The sequence below is a fragment of the Dermacentor variabilis genome, chromosome 10 (genome assembly GCF_050947875.1).
Source record: "Dermacentor variabilis isolate Ectoservices chromosome 10, ASM5094787v1, whole genome shotgun sequence".
Taxonomy (NCBI): Eukaryota; Metazoa; Arthropoda; class Arachnida; order Ixodida; family Ixodidae; genus Dermacentor; species Dermacentor variabilis.
In genome coordinates, this window is record NC_134577.1 from 61,486,264 (window position 1) to 61,501,170 (window position 14,907).

General features: G+C 48.4%; 4 non-coding genes across 4 annotated transcripts; all 4 read right to left on the minus strand.

Moving 5' to 3' along the window:
• Positions 1–5,559: 5,559 nt before the first annotated feature.
• Positions 5,560–5,722, minus strand: LOC142562570 (U1 spliceosomal RNA). Its single transcript, XR_012823921.1, has one exon. It is a non-coding gene; the product is annotated as a U1 spliceosomal RNA (small nuclear RNA).
• Positions 5,723–8,854: 3,132 nt separating this feature from the next.
• Positions 8,855–9,017, minus strand: LOC142562574 (U1 spliceosomal RNA). Its single transcript, XR_012823925.1, has one exon. It is a non-coding gene; the product is annotated as a U1 spliceosomal RNA (small nuclear RNA).
• A 2,762-nt stretch (positions 9,018–11,779) lies between these two features.
• On the minus strand, positions 11,780–11,942 carry LOC142562575 (U1 spliceosomal RNA). The gene has a single exon (XR_012823926.1). It is a non-coding gene; the product is annotated as a U1 spliceosomal RNA (small nuclear RNA).
• A 1,856-nt stretch (positions 11,943–13,798) lies between these two features.
• Positions 13,799–13,961, minus strand: LOC142562576 (U1 spliceosomal RNA). The gene has a single exon (XR_012823927.1). It is a non-coding gene; the product is annotated as a U1 spliceosomal RNA (small nuclear RNA).
• Between the last annotated feature and the right edge of the window lie 946 nt (positions 13,962–14,907).

Consider the following 14,907-nt stretch of genomic DNA (forward strand, 5'->3'; position numbering starts at 1 on the left):
TGTCGCGTGTAGATAATGTTACAGATATTTCTTTTCTTTTGGTGCGTGATGCTGGTATCTACAGCGTCATCTACTGCTAACATTTCAGGAGATATTGCCTTTGCGCGGTCGTTTAGAGCACTATAGGTTATCCGCATATTTTACTGCAGCGTACCAGGCACAGTTCTGAAAATTGCTTCTGCCTATCTTGTACACAAAGCAGCTCGCCGTGGACGTGTTTGTGGCAAGGATGTTGGAGGACACAACGCCAGGCACCACCGGCTTGGCAAGTGAAAGTAAGCTGCGCTTTCATCATCATCATCATCATCATCATCATCATCATCATCATCATCCTGGCTACGCCCACTGCAGGGTAAAGGCCTCTCCCATACTTCTCCAACTACTCGGGGTTGTGCTAATTGTGGCCATGTTGTCCCTGCAAACTTCTTAATCTCATCCGCCCACCTAACTTTCTGCCGCCCCCTGCTACGCTTCCCTTCCTTTGGAATCCAGTCCGTAACCCTTAATGACCATCGGTTATCTTCCCTCCTCGTTACATATCCTGCCCATGCCCCATTAATTTTTCTTGATTTCAACTAAGATGTCATTAACTCGCGTTTGTTCCCTCACTCAATCTGCTCTTTTCTTATCCCTTAACGTTACACCCGTCATTCTTCTTTCCATAGCTCGTTGCGTCTTTGATCCTCCCCTCCCTTAGCTGCACTTTGACCCTCCCCTTTGCCTTCCCTTTTCGTGGAGCTGTTTTTTTAGCTCTAAGAAGCATTCAACGACAGCAACACTAACCATCATCCAATGAACTCGCTCTTTAAAGCCAATATAGGAGTAGCACACCTGCAACAGGCCGACAGCCAGTCCCAGAGCCCGCCAGATGAGATGACTGCTGGCCCCAGCTCTGCTGAAACCAGTAAGAGGACTTTATGGAATTATGTTGCAGCTTTGTTGAACTGGCTTCACGGGAGGCACACTGCTGCTTTTGTATACTTTTTTTACTTTTGGTAGGTGTGCGTGTAATGTATTCCTTTTTTTTTCAGGCCAATCCCAACGAACGCATCGCCAGTGTCGCAGTTCACGTCGTGTGTCGTACCACGAAGCCCTCTTGGAACGTGTAGCCAAAGACTGTGCAAGAACTGCGGCACAAAATGAAGAGACAAACAAAGTGCGTGCGTTCTTACCTGCCTCTATGATGGAGTGTACAGATTGACAATGTATAGACTTAACGTTTCTTTCCCGACTTCATTTTTCTGGGCTGTGCAGAATCGTATGGGCTCATGGACGTGGTCGTAAAGATGGCAACTTGCCATCAGGCTCAAAGAACCCCTTAACACAGCGTAATCACTGATTGAACCTATTTCGCAAGCAGGTCATAACCGGGTGGACTAGAGAACACGCTGCATCGCTGCAAGTCACCGCATCAGCAAACATTTCGATGTGGCGAATACACGGCCACAATTTTCTTGCTACACTAAAAAAAAAAGCTAAGCAAAATAGAATGAGGATACCAGGATTTGAACGCGACAGGAATATGCCGATTTAACCGTTCAGTTCTGCACAGCATATTAAGGGGCAAAAACAGGTTATTTGTTTTCTTTCTTTTTTTTTGCACACAGACATGCGCCGCTTGTTCGTTCACAATCCGTAAATCACGTCTATACCATTGCCTGAACCTTTCAGCCACGTGATAGTTTGCAAATGCATACGATGTTCGCATTTATTGGAGGAAACTGAGAAAAACACAACTAGACATTTAGAACAGCGTGTCTGTGTATACTTCGTCACTTACGGCGCATATACATAGACGAGGGACAAAAAGGACGACGAAAACAAGCGCTTGTATTCGTCGTCCTTTTTGTCCCTCGTCTATGTATGCGCTGTAAGTGACGATTGATACCATGGAATATCAACTAGCCTATACCCAAACCTTGCTTCAGTATATTTCTAGTTCGTCGGTCATCGCTAACACTGTTTGTCTTCACCCTTCTATCCTTGTCCCAGCGCTTGACTTCGTCGTCCTTTTTGTCCCTCGTCTATGTATGCGCTGTAAGTGACGATTGATACCATGGGATATCAACTAGCCCATACCCAAACCTTGCTTCAGTATATTTCTAGTTCGTCAGTCATCGCTAACACTGTTTGTCTTCACCCTTCTATCCTTGTCCCAGCGCTTGTCTTCGTCGTCCCTTTTGTCCCTCGTCTATGTATGCGCTGTAAGTGACGATTGATACCATGGAATATCAACTAGCCTATACCCAAACCTTGCTTCAGTATATTTCTAGTTCGTTGGTCATCGCATACACTGTTTGTCTTCACCCTTCTATCCTTGTCCCAGCGCTTGTCTTCGTCGTCCTTTTTGTCCCTCGTCTATGTATGCGCTGTAAGTGATGATCGATACTATGGAATACCAACTAGCCCGTACCCAAACCTTGCTTACGTATACTGACTTGTTTAAGCTGCACAAACAGTCACAGCGTTCTTTTTTATGAGCGTGAGCAAATATAAACCAGCATAGGTAGAAAAGACTGTTTTCGTGAGTTGATGCCTGTCTGAATGGTCGCAATTGCCTGTTGATCGATATAGTGCTTTCCTTTCTAGATCCTCCATGGCGTTCTTAAGGGTGTGGCCCAGATGGCCACTGCCTCGGTACGGCAAGCTTGGGCAGCCGAGCGGATGGCAGCAGCCGCGGAGAGACAGTCTGAACTGCTGGCCGATGTGCTTCGTCACGTGGGCCAGCTTTCGCCGTTGGTGGCCTTTTTGCCTGAAGGGGCTGCTGCGAGAGGACCGCAGTAGTTGCAATCTAAGCGCACAAAGGAGAGAGTTGATTCTTAAGAAAATCTTCATTGTTTGAGTTACGATGCCGAGAACGTGTAGATATGTGTGATTTTATGAGCTTATTTCGAATCCGAGATTCACCTTCGTTTATCTTGTTTAGTACAAAGTTTGTGCAAGTTTCATTTGCCCAACTTTCTCGGGGGGAAAAATATGCGGGAAATCAGTACCTCAGATTTCACTGAACCGGCTATCATTAGTTTCTGCATGATGCAAGAACTACAGTAAGATCAGCCTTATTGCTATTATAAGGACAAAAAAAAAACGCACAAGCTTTTAGCACCGTACCTAAATGAATTAGGATATGTAATTGTCTTTCTTTCTGTCGCTCTAGGAACCAACTATGTGCGTCAGGATATTTGTCATTACGCCTAATTTTCAACAATCGTCAAATTTATTATATTGTCGCGAGAGAAAACGGCAATGCATTCACCCCAGAGCGAATGGCTGGGCTGCTTAATTTCTTGTCGGAAGACGGTAACCACGAGCGTCGTCTTCGTCATCTACCACAAAGAGAGCGTGGCATTATGGTACTTTTTCATGCAATTAATCACCGTTGGGCACATCTGTGAAAAATTGGTTTCAAGATAGGTCACCGTATTCACCTAGCAACAGATGAACTGCGGGTGGAGAAACATATTGTCTCAGTCACATTGTGTGAAACTGACTCATGCCATCTTTTCCATGCATGGAAGTGTATAAGGAGTGCTAGTCAGGCTTGTCTGATAATTCCGCGAATTGCTTCAGAGTAAATGATACGCGAGTGGTTCTAGTTGCCGTGATATTGTGATTCTGTGACGTACGTGCGTTGTCGAGGAATATATCACGAAAGGACGAATGTGTCACGTGGAGTGTTTGACCATCATCTTGCTGCGGACACCAGCGTGGTGGCTCTTACATAAGTTACCCTTCCTGCTATGTTAGCTCGAAAATAAAGTGAATTTCACGTGAAGTGTGCTAGGTGCTACAATTCACGGCCACAGCGTCTGGCGGCATGCTGTCTGTCGGGCAAAATGGCACTGTTCTAATTTTGGGTGAAATGTTGCGCCCGGGTGCAGTGCACTTGGGAAAGGAAGCGTGTGTGTGGGCAAAACAACTAATGCGGAACCTCTAAACGTAATTTCGTTTTTATGGGCGATGTGATCAACGTAATTGCAGCCATGAGGTACATTAATGAATTGATTTCATGAGTTTCATGAGTTTTCTTTAGCTCCATAATTCCTTTTAAATCCGTGTGGGCTACAAATGCTGTCTCGCCGATGGGCCGGTCCATCGCGGAATAAACCCGAGGTGTCTTTTAACTGCGACAGCAGTTACGAGCTCGAAATTGGGCCTGCCGTGTCCGTCCATCCTGTCGCGCTGACGAGGACCCTTAAAAAAGAAAGGCGCGTACCACAATAAAGGGCGAGCCGAGAATGTGGTGGGTGGTGACAAAATTCACTCACCATCCCGGCCTTGCGAAAGTTGCTATCCAGTGAAGCTGTTGATAACCACCACAACTGCTGAGAGGGGTATATGCAATGCTTTATTGCTTTAGAGTAATGGTAGTAATGGTAATTTTGAGTAATGGCAATTTTAACAGGCCGCCGCTGGTCGTACTGCCGTTTCTTTTTTTCCCGTTGCCGCTCCTCGTATTCACGCTCCTCCTTGGAAGTCCTAACTATGCGTTTCCTACCAATAGCGGTGCTGCAATAACGCTGAGATGAGTTGCCAGGCTGGTTCTTTGGATATCCGGGCGCTCCTGATGACAATGCGAAGCATGTTGCGCTCTCAGCTTTACGTTTCCCGGTAAAGATTACTCTTGCGCAAGCTGCCTCGGCGACGGCAGCTTGTGACGTGGGAGTGACGTATCTAGCCTTTCGTATATAATAGAACCAGCCTAGCAACTGTTATGTTGTAGTAGCACCGCTATGGGTACCTGACGCATAGCTGGGGACTCCCGAGGAGCAGCGTGAATGCGATAAGCGGCAAAGGGAGAACGATACTGCTACACGACCAGTGGCGGCGCGCTGCCAAAATTACAATTACTCACATTGCTACTGTTACTGTAAATTGTCATTACTACCATTACTCAAAAGCAGTAAAGCATCGCATACCCTCCAGAGCAGTTGTGGCGGTGGTTTTCAACAGCTTCGCTAGACGTAAACTTTCGCAGGGCCGGGATGGCGGGTCAATTTTTTTTGCATGCAAATGAATCTGATAATCATATAAAGCAAGGCCACACGAAGATTATCGGTCATGTAAATTTTACTAAAAAAGAAAAGTCCTTTACACTAATTAAAGTGGGCTTCATTCGCTGCACACAAGTGAGTGTGGGCTCCTAACGTCAAGCGCAAACGATTGTTACGATCATATTGAGCAATACCATGCAAAAGTACCTTGGAAATGTGAAGGTTATCAAGAAAATTAATTTTCTATAATGTAAGGAAAGGGGGCTGCGCGGCACACAAGTGCGTCTATGCTCCCAACTTCGCTCTTCGGCAGTTCTGTGCCACCGTATGGTATTGACAACACAGGAGTTCTAAATCGCCTCCGATCCTTCACATAGAGTACCCTCATGTCAGTCAGTCAAGAACTTTATTGAAGCCCTGAGGAGTTTCAAGCCGTTGGAGATCCCACGCGGGAAACTCCTCCGGCAGAAACCGTAGGCGACGCCCAAGTCGGGACGGGAACGTGGTGACGCTCCGCCAGTTCTTGGGCCGTACCCTCATGTACAATATCTTTTGATTTTCTCAATAGGGGCTGGCGCGTACGCCTAGCCCCACTACCAAAAATTGCATGCTCCAGCTACCCCGACTTGGGGAAGTGGCGTGCTTCAGCCAACCGCAGTGCAATGGAGAGGCCTCTGCACGGGGCCGTGGCCTCGGTGATCACCGCCGACCCAGCACCAGGTAAGTATGCGGAGACGAGCGTCAGAAAACGATGCCATGCGTGAAATGATGACATGGGGTGCAAGTAGACAAGTCACTTGCAAGTTAATCTGGGAAGGCAGCAAAGTCTCGACAGATCTTTAAGGCGATTTTTTTTACAGAAGTGCTTCGTGTTCACAAATCTATAAAATAAACTTGTGTGACTTTTTGCAGTTTGAAGTGCAGGTGAGAATAAATGCGAGCAAACACCAAAATGTGAGCCTGCTGGATTTATCTGTCGTGCTACCCGCTTAGTGGCGGTGGCGATGCGCTGCCGAGCTCGTGGTTACGGCAGTTAGTATATGCGTAGAGCACGCAGATAGCCACCTAGCGGGCGCTTTAGAAAGTACGCTCGGGATGCAGTAGCGCACACTTAGCCAGGCGGATCATTCCGCATCAAATAAATCGGCGTTCTTTTTTTTAACGTCACAGATATAGTTGAACAAATTCCTCATGTTTGTTGAAGTTCAACACTAATTCTCCACATTTATTTTGCTTTCCCAAAATTTTCTTCCATTACTGCGCAAAGTTATCGCCCAGCTGCACTGGAAGTCACCAACCAACTTTTTTTTTTCACAGACACATCGTATAATGCAGTCTTTCAAATGGTGTGTATTTCAAGACGATAAAGGTTTGTGGCTGCCGAAATAGTCAATTGTTAAAGATATTTGAATACTTCGAGTGCTTTTGGCACTGGCAAAACCGAGTGAAACCGCAAAGGTTGCTTTTTTCTCGCAACGCAGGAAAATGCAGAAAACAAATTATAGATGGAATCTTAGCCTAGTTGACATACAGTACAGCCGAAAAATATTTAAAGCTCTGAAGGTTCAGCTGATCACATGAAAAGAATAAGTGTGAAGTTCCAACTTGCAAAAAAGGTCAAAAAAGCTGGCTTTGGTGGTCGGCCTAATATATATATATATATATATATATATATATATATATATATATATATATATATATATATAGCAGCTGACGTTGGTATCCTGCGGACCATCGTCACTTCGCTCCTCGAAGAGGCAGCACGGGTGTCGAATGAGATCAGGAAGAACACTTTGCCATGTGGTGAACGTGGTAAGTACGACGTATTCCTAACGCATCTTTAATGCGTGAGCATTCTTTGGCGAGTACTCCAGCAATATCTGTCCGTCCCGTGAGGCCTTATATCTGCAAAAAAAAGTTGACAATCACTTTAGCACGCGCTAAAGATGGTGAAGGGAAAAGCCCGCGCGCTCACGAGATATTAATTAAATTATTTTGACATTCTCACTCGAATGTTTTGTTACCTCCTATTACTTGGTTTCTCTATAGTTGTTTTGCTCTTATCCTCTTTTTCGGTCGCCTAGACATCGCCACTGGTTCTGCGTGGTTATTGGCACGTTAGAACGGTCGTGCCAAGCCTATGAAAACCATTAAGATGCATACGCAGGTTCATTGACTGAATTTTTTTTTATTATAGCACTTTAATCGACGAGGTAGCTATATGGGCTTGCATATATGATGCCTTCTACTTTCTTGCATCACAGGCAGAATGAGAGGGACACGGTAAGGTAAATTAGACAAGCACGGCATTAACTTTCAACAACAGATTTGTTTCCAGTTCTTGCAAGCGTACTTATACTCCTCAAAACGTCATAAGACACATGACATTGCTCGGCAAAGAACAAAACCGGGAACACCACGCGCAGACAGTTGTGTGACCACATTAATTATTTGAAAGGGTGTCCGTTCAACGCGAACAGAGATAATCGAACTCTTTTTTTTATTGATAAAGAAATATTGGCGCATGTGCGTGAATTTTGATGCCATGACGCCCACGGTAAGTTTTTCGACCAATGAGCCATATAATGAATAAAATTGTGCATAATTGGTCAACACATGCAATCGTTATGCTAGTGCAATAGTATATGATTGGTAGCGTTAGAAAAAATACTTCTGACCGGGATTCGAACCATGGAACGCAGCGTGGCAGGCATATATCTGTGTGAGCCACATTCATTGGTAGCTTTAGAAAAAAAAGAATTCACGCAGCAACTCATGTGGGAGTTGTCTGAGTATGTGTAAGTATTGTGCCACTTGCTCATCTCCACGCAGCCCGGTGTCATTATCAATGTTATGAAACTTTATCCGGCGAGTACAAATGACAGCGCTGCAGTGACACGAACTGGTACAGACGGCGGCGCAAGGTGCGTTGATGACGCAAGCAAAGTACTGCAGGTGGCGGCGCCAGGTGCGCTGATGACGCTCCTACCATTATAAGCCGTTATCGCTTTTTAGCGCCTTATCCATCCGCGTCGAACCATCATGCCGTGATCAAACGCACACCGGCGTCGGCAGCGTGTATGGGACGGCCGCGTGGACAGTATCTTGAAAGCGATCTGCGATGCGAGCAGAGAGTGTCGACTGCTGATAGCTTCGCGCGCTGTGTTTTCGCCGCTTTCGCGTTGACGAGAGACGCGTGGGCCCACATCTTGAAAGCGATCGGCGAAAGTTGCAGGGTGCGGCTTGCGCTGAGGGCTTCACGAGCTCGGTGTTTTCGGCACCTAGTTCGCGTTGAAGCGACAGGCAGCATGAAGGTAAATCAGGGCAAAGTCGCTCGCTGCTGCGAGCTTTATCTTGAAAGCGAGCGTCTTACTGGATGGATGGACATTTGTCTCGTTGGGTATACGCATAGGAAAATAAAAAAAGTTAACAGACATGTAATTGTTATAGTAGTGTAATAGTATATGATCGGTAGCGTTCGGAAAAAAAATTCAGTGCCCTTCCACTCTGTGAAGAAGGATGACCAGCGAAGCTGAGTATGTAGGCCCCTTAATGGCGAACTGCACATCCGCCGCGCGTCGGCCCGGTATTGCATTATTTTCGGGATCGGCCCACGCGTGGGAAGCGCTTAACACCTGCTTCACCTCCGCCGCGGGTCGGTCCAGCATTGCACTTTCTCCGGGATTGGTTCACGTCTGTCTGCACACTGACACGATGCTGGGGGAACTAGCCCTTAACAACTTCGCTGTAAAAAAAACACTAAAGAAAACTGCTGACGCTGCCGTCGCCGCGTCAAGGTCGTAACAAAAAAGGAAAGCAACTTAAAACGCTACACCATGTCTCGCTTTTGATTTTCATAATGGGGGCTGGCGCGCACGCCAAGCCCCACTACCAAAAATTGCATGCTCCAGCTACCCCAACTTGGGGAAGTGGCGTGCTTCAGCCAACCGCAGTGCAATGGAGAGACCTCTGCACGGGGCCGTGGCCTCGGTGATCACCGCCGACCCAGCACCAGGTAAGTATGCGGAGACCAGCGTCAGAAAACGGTGCCATGCCTGAAACGATGACATGTGGTACGGGTAGACTAGTCAACTGCAAGTTAATTTGGGAAACCGGCAAAGTCGCGATATATCTTTAAGGCGATTCTTTTGGCAGAACTGCTTCGTGTTCACAAATCTATAAAATAAGTTTGAGTAACTTTTTGCAGTTTGGAGTGCAGGTGAAAATAAATGCGAGCCAAGGCCAGAAAGTGAGCGTGCTGGCTTTATCTATCATGCTATCCGCTTAGTGTCTGTGGCGATGTGCTGCCGAGCTCGTGGTCACGGCACAGTTGATAGACACCTAGAGCACCGCCTATAGAGGCTAATGCCCTTAAATCATTAGTAGAGGCGCCACTGATAGCCACCTAGCGGGTGCTTTCGGAAGTACGCCCGGGACGCAGTAGTAGACACTTTGCAGCAGGGTCATTCCACGGCAAGTCAGCCAGCATATTTTTTAACGTTACAGATCAAAAATATTTCCACGTGTTTGTTGAAGTTAAGAACTTATTCTCCACGTTTATTTTCTTTCTTCCCAAAAGTTGCCGGTCATTTCTGCGAAAATATATTTTTCTTGCCCAGCTGCGTAAGGAGGCACCAAGTGACATATTTTTTCAAAGGCGCTTTGTATAATGCAGTCGGCAAGACAATGAAGTAGTGTGACTGCCAAAATAGCTAAGTTTTCAAATATTTGAATACTTTGAGTGCTTTTGGCCCCGGTACAATCGAGGCAAAGTGCAATGCTTGAATGTTTTTTTCACCCAACGCAGGCAAATCCAGAAGGTTCAAATAAGATAGTGTAGCCGAAAAAATATTTGAAGCTTTGAAGGTTCAGCCGATCAATTGAAAAAAAGAAAGAAGATAGTATGAAGTTCGAATTTCTTGCAGGAGCTTCCTGTTCAAGGCAAAAAATTTGTGACGCCGCAGCATTCATATGAAGACGGATCACCAGCGAGGCTGTTTAGGCTGCATACGTGGGCCGAATACATGGGCTGCACACATTATGAAATCATCTAATTTTTTTTTCATACATAAGGACACTGCGCCGACACAAGCGCCACCGCGGTCACCGCACATACATTTTTATTACGATAGCAATTATACGAACACTCCTGGCTCACCTCTGCCGTCGCCATCGGCGTCGCCGTGAGATTCCGTATAAAGTCCAAGGGCGCTAAGTTCGTCGCGGCGCGTCGTGTGCTGTATGTGCGAGTGAAGGCGTGCGAGGGTGAGCCAACGATGATGGTTCAATCTCGCGTGCGCAAGGAAGGAGAGCGGGGCGGTAGCGCCTTCCTCCATCGCGTGCAAGGTTCCGATGGGGGTGTAGTAAGGGCGAGGGACTTCTACTCCAGCGGGGGCTGCTTAGGCGCGGCCGCGCGATCCCTGCCTTGAAAGCGGTCTACGATGGGAGCGGAGTGCGCCGAGCACTGATAGCTTCGTGTGCACTGAGTTTTCGCCGCTAAGTTCGCGTTGAAGCGAGATGCAGCACGAAGGTCGATTCGCTCGCTGCCGGAACCGCGCTTTCTCACTGCAGCGTTTTGACAGCGAGTGTGCGCGGTCATCGAGTAAGATGTGTTCATGTTTGCTTGTGCGCGCGTGACACCATATTTGCTAATTTAATTAGTAAATGAATATTTACGGGTTTATAACGCCCATAGGGCTACTATCCTTACTTGGTATAGCTGTCTACTCATTTGCTGTCGCAATTGATGCTTGGGCTTTCGGACGAAGCTGCGACTTTTTTTTCATCGACACCACAATACGCCGACACAAGCACCGCCGCGGTCACCGCACCTGTCACGCACCTGCCGCAACCGCTGCTGCAGCCTCCCCGGCACGTCAGACACGCGCGACGTCATAGCCACAGAAGCGCAGACCACGTGCACAGGCGCCGTCGCCACACTCCATCAACCCCTCTCCCTTTACCTGTTTCCGTTGCTTTAGCGCTGTGGCGCTGTCGCTGTGCCAAAACTACGATCTGATTATGACGTACGCCTTAGTGAGGGACTCCAGACATTTGGACCACCTGGTGTTCCTTAACGTGCACCTAAATCTAAGTACACGGGCGTATCCGCCCCTATCGAAATGCGGCCGCCATGGCCGGGATTCGATCCCGCGACCTCGTGCTTAGCAGCCGAACACCATAGGCTCTAAGCAACCACGGCGGGTAACGACGACGGCAGCATGACTGTAGCGTACGAAGCAGGGCCCGCCAAGCAACTGATTTGGGTTGTCGCAGTGCACTATGGGAAGGCCACGTATTGTGACGACTCCTGAAGAGCAGGGTACATGCGAGGCGCAGCGAATCTCTCTTCTCTCTGGTCCGCTCATTGTAGGTGCGCGAAATAGCGGCGCAAGCCAAGTCGCAGGCCATCGAAACGTCTTAGGCTAATAAAGAAAAAGCGCACGTGAATAATTTCAACCTACGCAGGAATGAGTAAACGTTTTAAAGGCCTTTTACAGCGAAGCTGCGTACTTAATTTTCGTGTCGTTGTGGTAAGCAAAAAAAACTTCCCATACGTGGGCCGAACCAGGAGATAGTGCAATACGGGCCCGACTCGCGGCGGAGGTGAAGCAGGCGTTAAGCACTCCCAATATGTGGGCAGAGCCACGGCGGGGGTGCAGTTCGCCATTAAAGGGCCCACATACACAGCTTCGCTGGTCTTCCTTCTTCACAGTGGAAGGGCACTGAGCTTTTTAACTACTCTAGGCTACACTACACCATGTCCTGCTTTTGATTTTCACAAATGGGGGCTGGCGCGCACGCCTAGCCCCTCTACCAAAAATTGCATGCTCCAGCTACCCCGACTTGGGGAAGTGGCGTGCTTCAGCCAACCGCAGTGCAATGGAGAGGCCTCTGCACGGGGCCGAGGCCTCGGTGATCACCGCCGACCCAGCACCAGGTAAGTATGCGAAGGCCGGCGTTGGAAAATGGCGCCATGTCTGAAACGTTGGCATGTGGTGCAGGTCGACAAGTCAATTGAAATGAAATCTTGGAAGGTGGCAAAGTAGCAAAACATAATTAAGGTGATGTTTATGACAGAAGATCATCGTGCTGACAAACCTTTAAATTAAATTAGAGCAAGGCTTTGCAAACTGAGCTGCAAATGAGAACTTATACGAGCAAATGTGGGAGAGAGTCAGCGCGCTGTTTTCATCTGCCATGCTATCCAGCTATCCAGCTCGATCCCAGCCGTGGCGACCGCATTTCGATGGGGGCAAAAAGAAAAAAAAAAGAGAAAAAGAAATAGAGAAACGCCGTGCAATTATAGTTGGAACCTCAGATGGTTTTAAATTTATCTGGATCCTCACGACAACGTGCCTCATCATGATGTCCTGATTTCAGCTAGCACGCGAACCCTCAAATATGAATTCGTTTTAATTAACGGTGCGTCTTGTTTTACTGAATGAGAAATCGCAGCCCTGAACGCAAGATGAGAATTCCTTCCTGCGCTGTCACACACCGGAAGAAACTTAAAGTTCCTGCGAAGATGAATGCATCGTTATTGCGCAGTCGGCTGACCTAGTTGAAGTAAAAACGGTTGCTGTTGTATCTGCCAAAACTGACTAGGATAATGAAAATGTTGCGCGCCGTTTGTTCTCCTTCACTTATAACAACATCTGAAACTTGATTTTCAGTTCGCCATTAAAGGGCCTAGATTCACATCTTCGCTGGGCATCCTTCTTCACACTGGAAGGGCACTGATTCTTTTTAACTACTCTAGGTCAGGGTGTTCCCTGACCTAGAGTAGCTAAAAAAAATCGCGGAGTACACACGCGGAGTACAGCGATGGAAAGACTTTTGCCATCGTTGTGGTCGACCCCAGCGGCATGATTTCCAATAGCGCCTTCATTCGCACTTCAGACCCTGGAGTCGCCGAGCAAGCCGCCATCACCCTCGCCCTGCTAGACGGTCGTGAGTCCGAGATATATAGCGATTCCAAAAGGGCACTTAGGGCTTTTCAGAAGGGTTGCATCGCCAAGCAAGCTGCTCGTCTTCTTAGCAGCTCGAGTCGATATGCTCTCACGCATCATTCAATCTACTGGTTTCCCGCTCACGCAGGGTCGGTCGAGGGGGATCCCCCAATGAGTCTGCTCACGAGGCTGCGCGTGACCTCACCGACCGCGCTTCCTCTGCAAGAAGCACCGACTCCCCTCCTCCATACTGCCACAGGGACGCTCCCGCTACTCACAACGAGATTATTAAATTCTACATGTCTAGAAGGGTCTTTCCACCCCCTCACCCCAAGTTGAATAGGGCGCAAGCCGTTTCGCTTAGGTTTCTGCAGACCAGCACGTATCCGTGTCTGTCCGTTCTCCACGAGGCTTACCCGGACGTGTATCGCGACGACGCCTGCTCCTCCTGCGGGCAGACCTCCACTCTAGCGGACATGCTCTGGGAGAGCGGGCCGATATACCCCAAGTTCATCAAGGAGGAGTGGGACTCGCCTCTGCGTAGCCCCGCTCTAGAAAAACAAATCTTGGCTATCCGGCGTGCCCGCGACCGGGCCGGTGGACTAGACCTGCCGGTCCCGACGTGGGACTAGCCGCGTGCGCGACGAGTTCGCGTCCTCGCCGGACCTGCAATAAAGTTTCTTCACTCACTCACTCACTCACTCACTCACTCACTCACTCACTCACTCACTCACTCACTCACTCACTCACTCACTCACTCACTCACTCACTCACTCACTCACTCACTCACTCACTCACTCACTCACTCACGTGGTTAACGCTACACCATGTCTTGCTTTTTGATTCTCATAATGGGGGCTGGCGCGCACGCCTAGCGCCACTACCAAAAATTGCATGCTCCAGCTACCCCGACTTGGGGAAGTGGCGTGCTTCAGCCAACCGCAGTGCAATGGAGAGGCCTCCGCACGGGGCCGCGGCTTCCGTGATCACCGCCGACCCAGCACCAGGTAAGTGCTAGACCTATTCGACGTCGACCAAAATATTAAAATTGATTAGTTGAAATTGATAAATGAATTGAACTGATTGAAATTGAAATTGATAAAGACAGTAAAACAACAGCCGAAATAGTTCTCCGCCTCAGCTTCATTTGTAGCTCTCACCACGCAGCATTATATTCACACTAACCGACTTTTCACTGCTTCGCAAAAAACGCGTTGATACACTTGTGACACATTGAACTGGTCGCTTCCGAACCCCCAAGAGCTTTCTCGCCGTATTATACTGGCGGATATCACGCGCTTCGAGTACAATCGCCGGGTTCACTCAGAGCGCCGTGCTCCAGCTCCGCGTGCTCCGAGGCGCTCGCACCTTCAAGCTCGGAGTATGGCCGAGATACGACAGAATTCTGATCAGATGTCTCATCCGAATCCTCTGCGATCAGTCGAACGTTTGCCTGGAGCAGACTTAAGAGAGCTCGGCAACCTCGAGAGGGCTCTGCATCGCTGCTATCCGAGTTGGAGCACGGCAGGAACCAGTGGAATGTGGGCAGGCTATGTCATCCCGATCAGAGCAGCGGGACGTTCACACTACGCGCGAGTGTCCACAAATTACGCAGGTTTGGTAAGAAGGTCCTCCAGTGGCACACTACGGGTACCGAATGATATATTCAACACCGTAACGTCCTTCACGCATACTGCGAGGACGCGGTTGGATTATGTTTGGTACCAGCAACAGTAGATCCGTTCGCCACTTTCTTGAGGGGAACCACAGCGCGATAAATGGCATCGCTCGGCGTCTGAGCCAACCTCGTCCGCCGCCGGTATTATTTTGGGCTCGCGTGTGGCCAGTCGCGCCAAGCGACTGACAGCTTAGACTAAAAGCGACATCACTGGCTTCCCGACCAGAACCTTCAAAGCTCAGCGCCCGACACGGTGCATCAAAAAGCGGGAAAAAAGTAACGC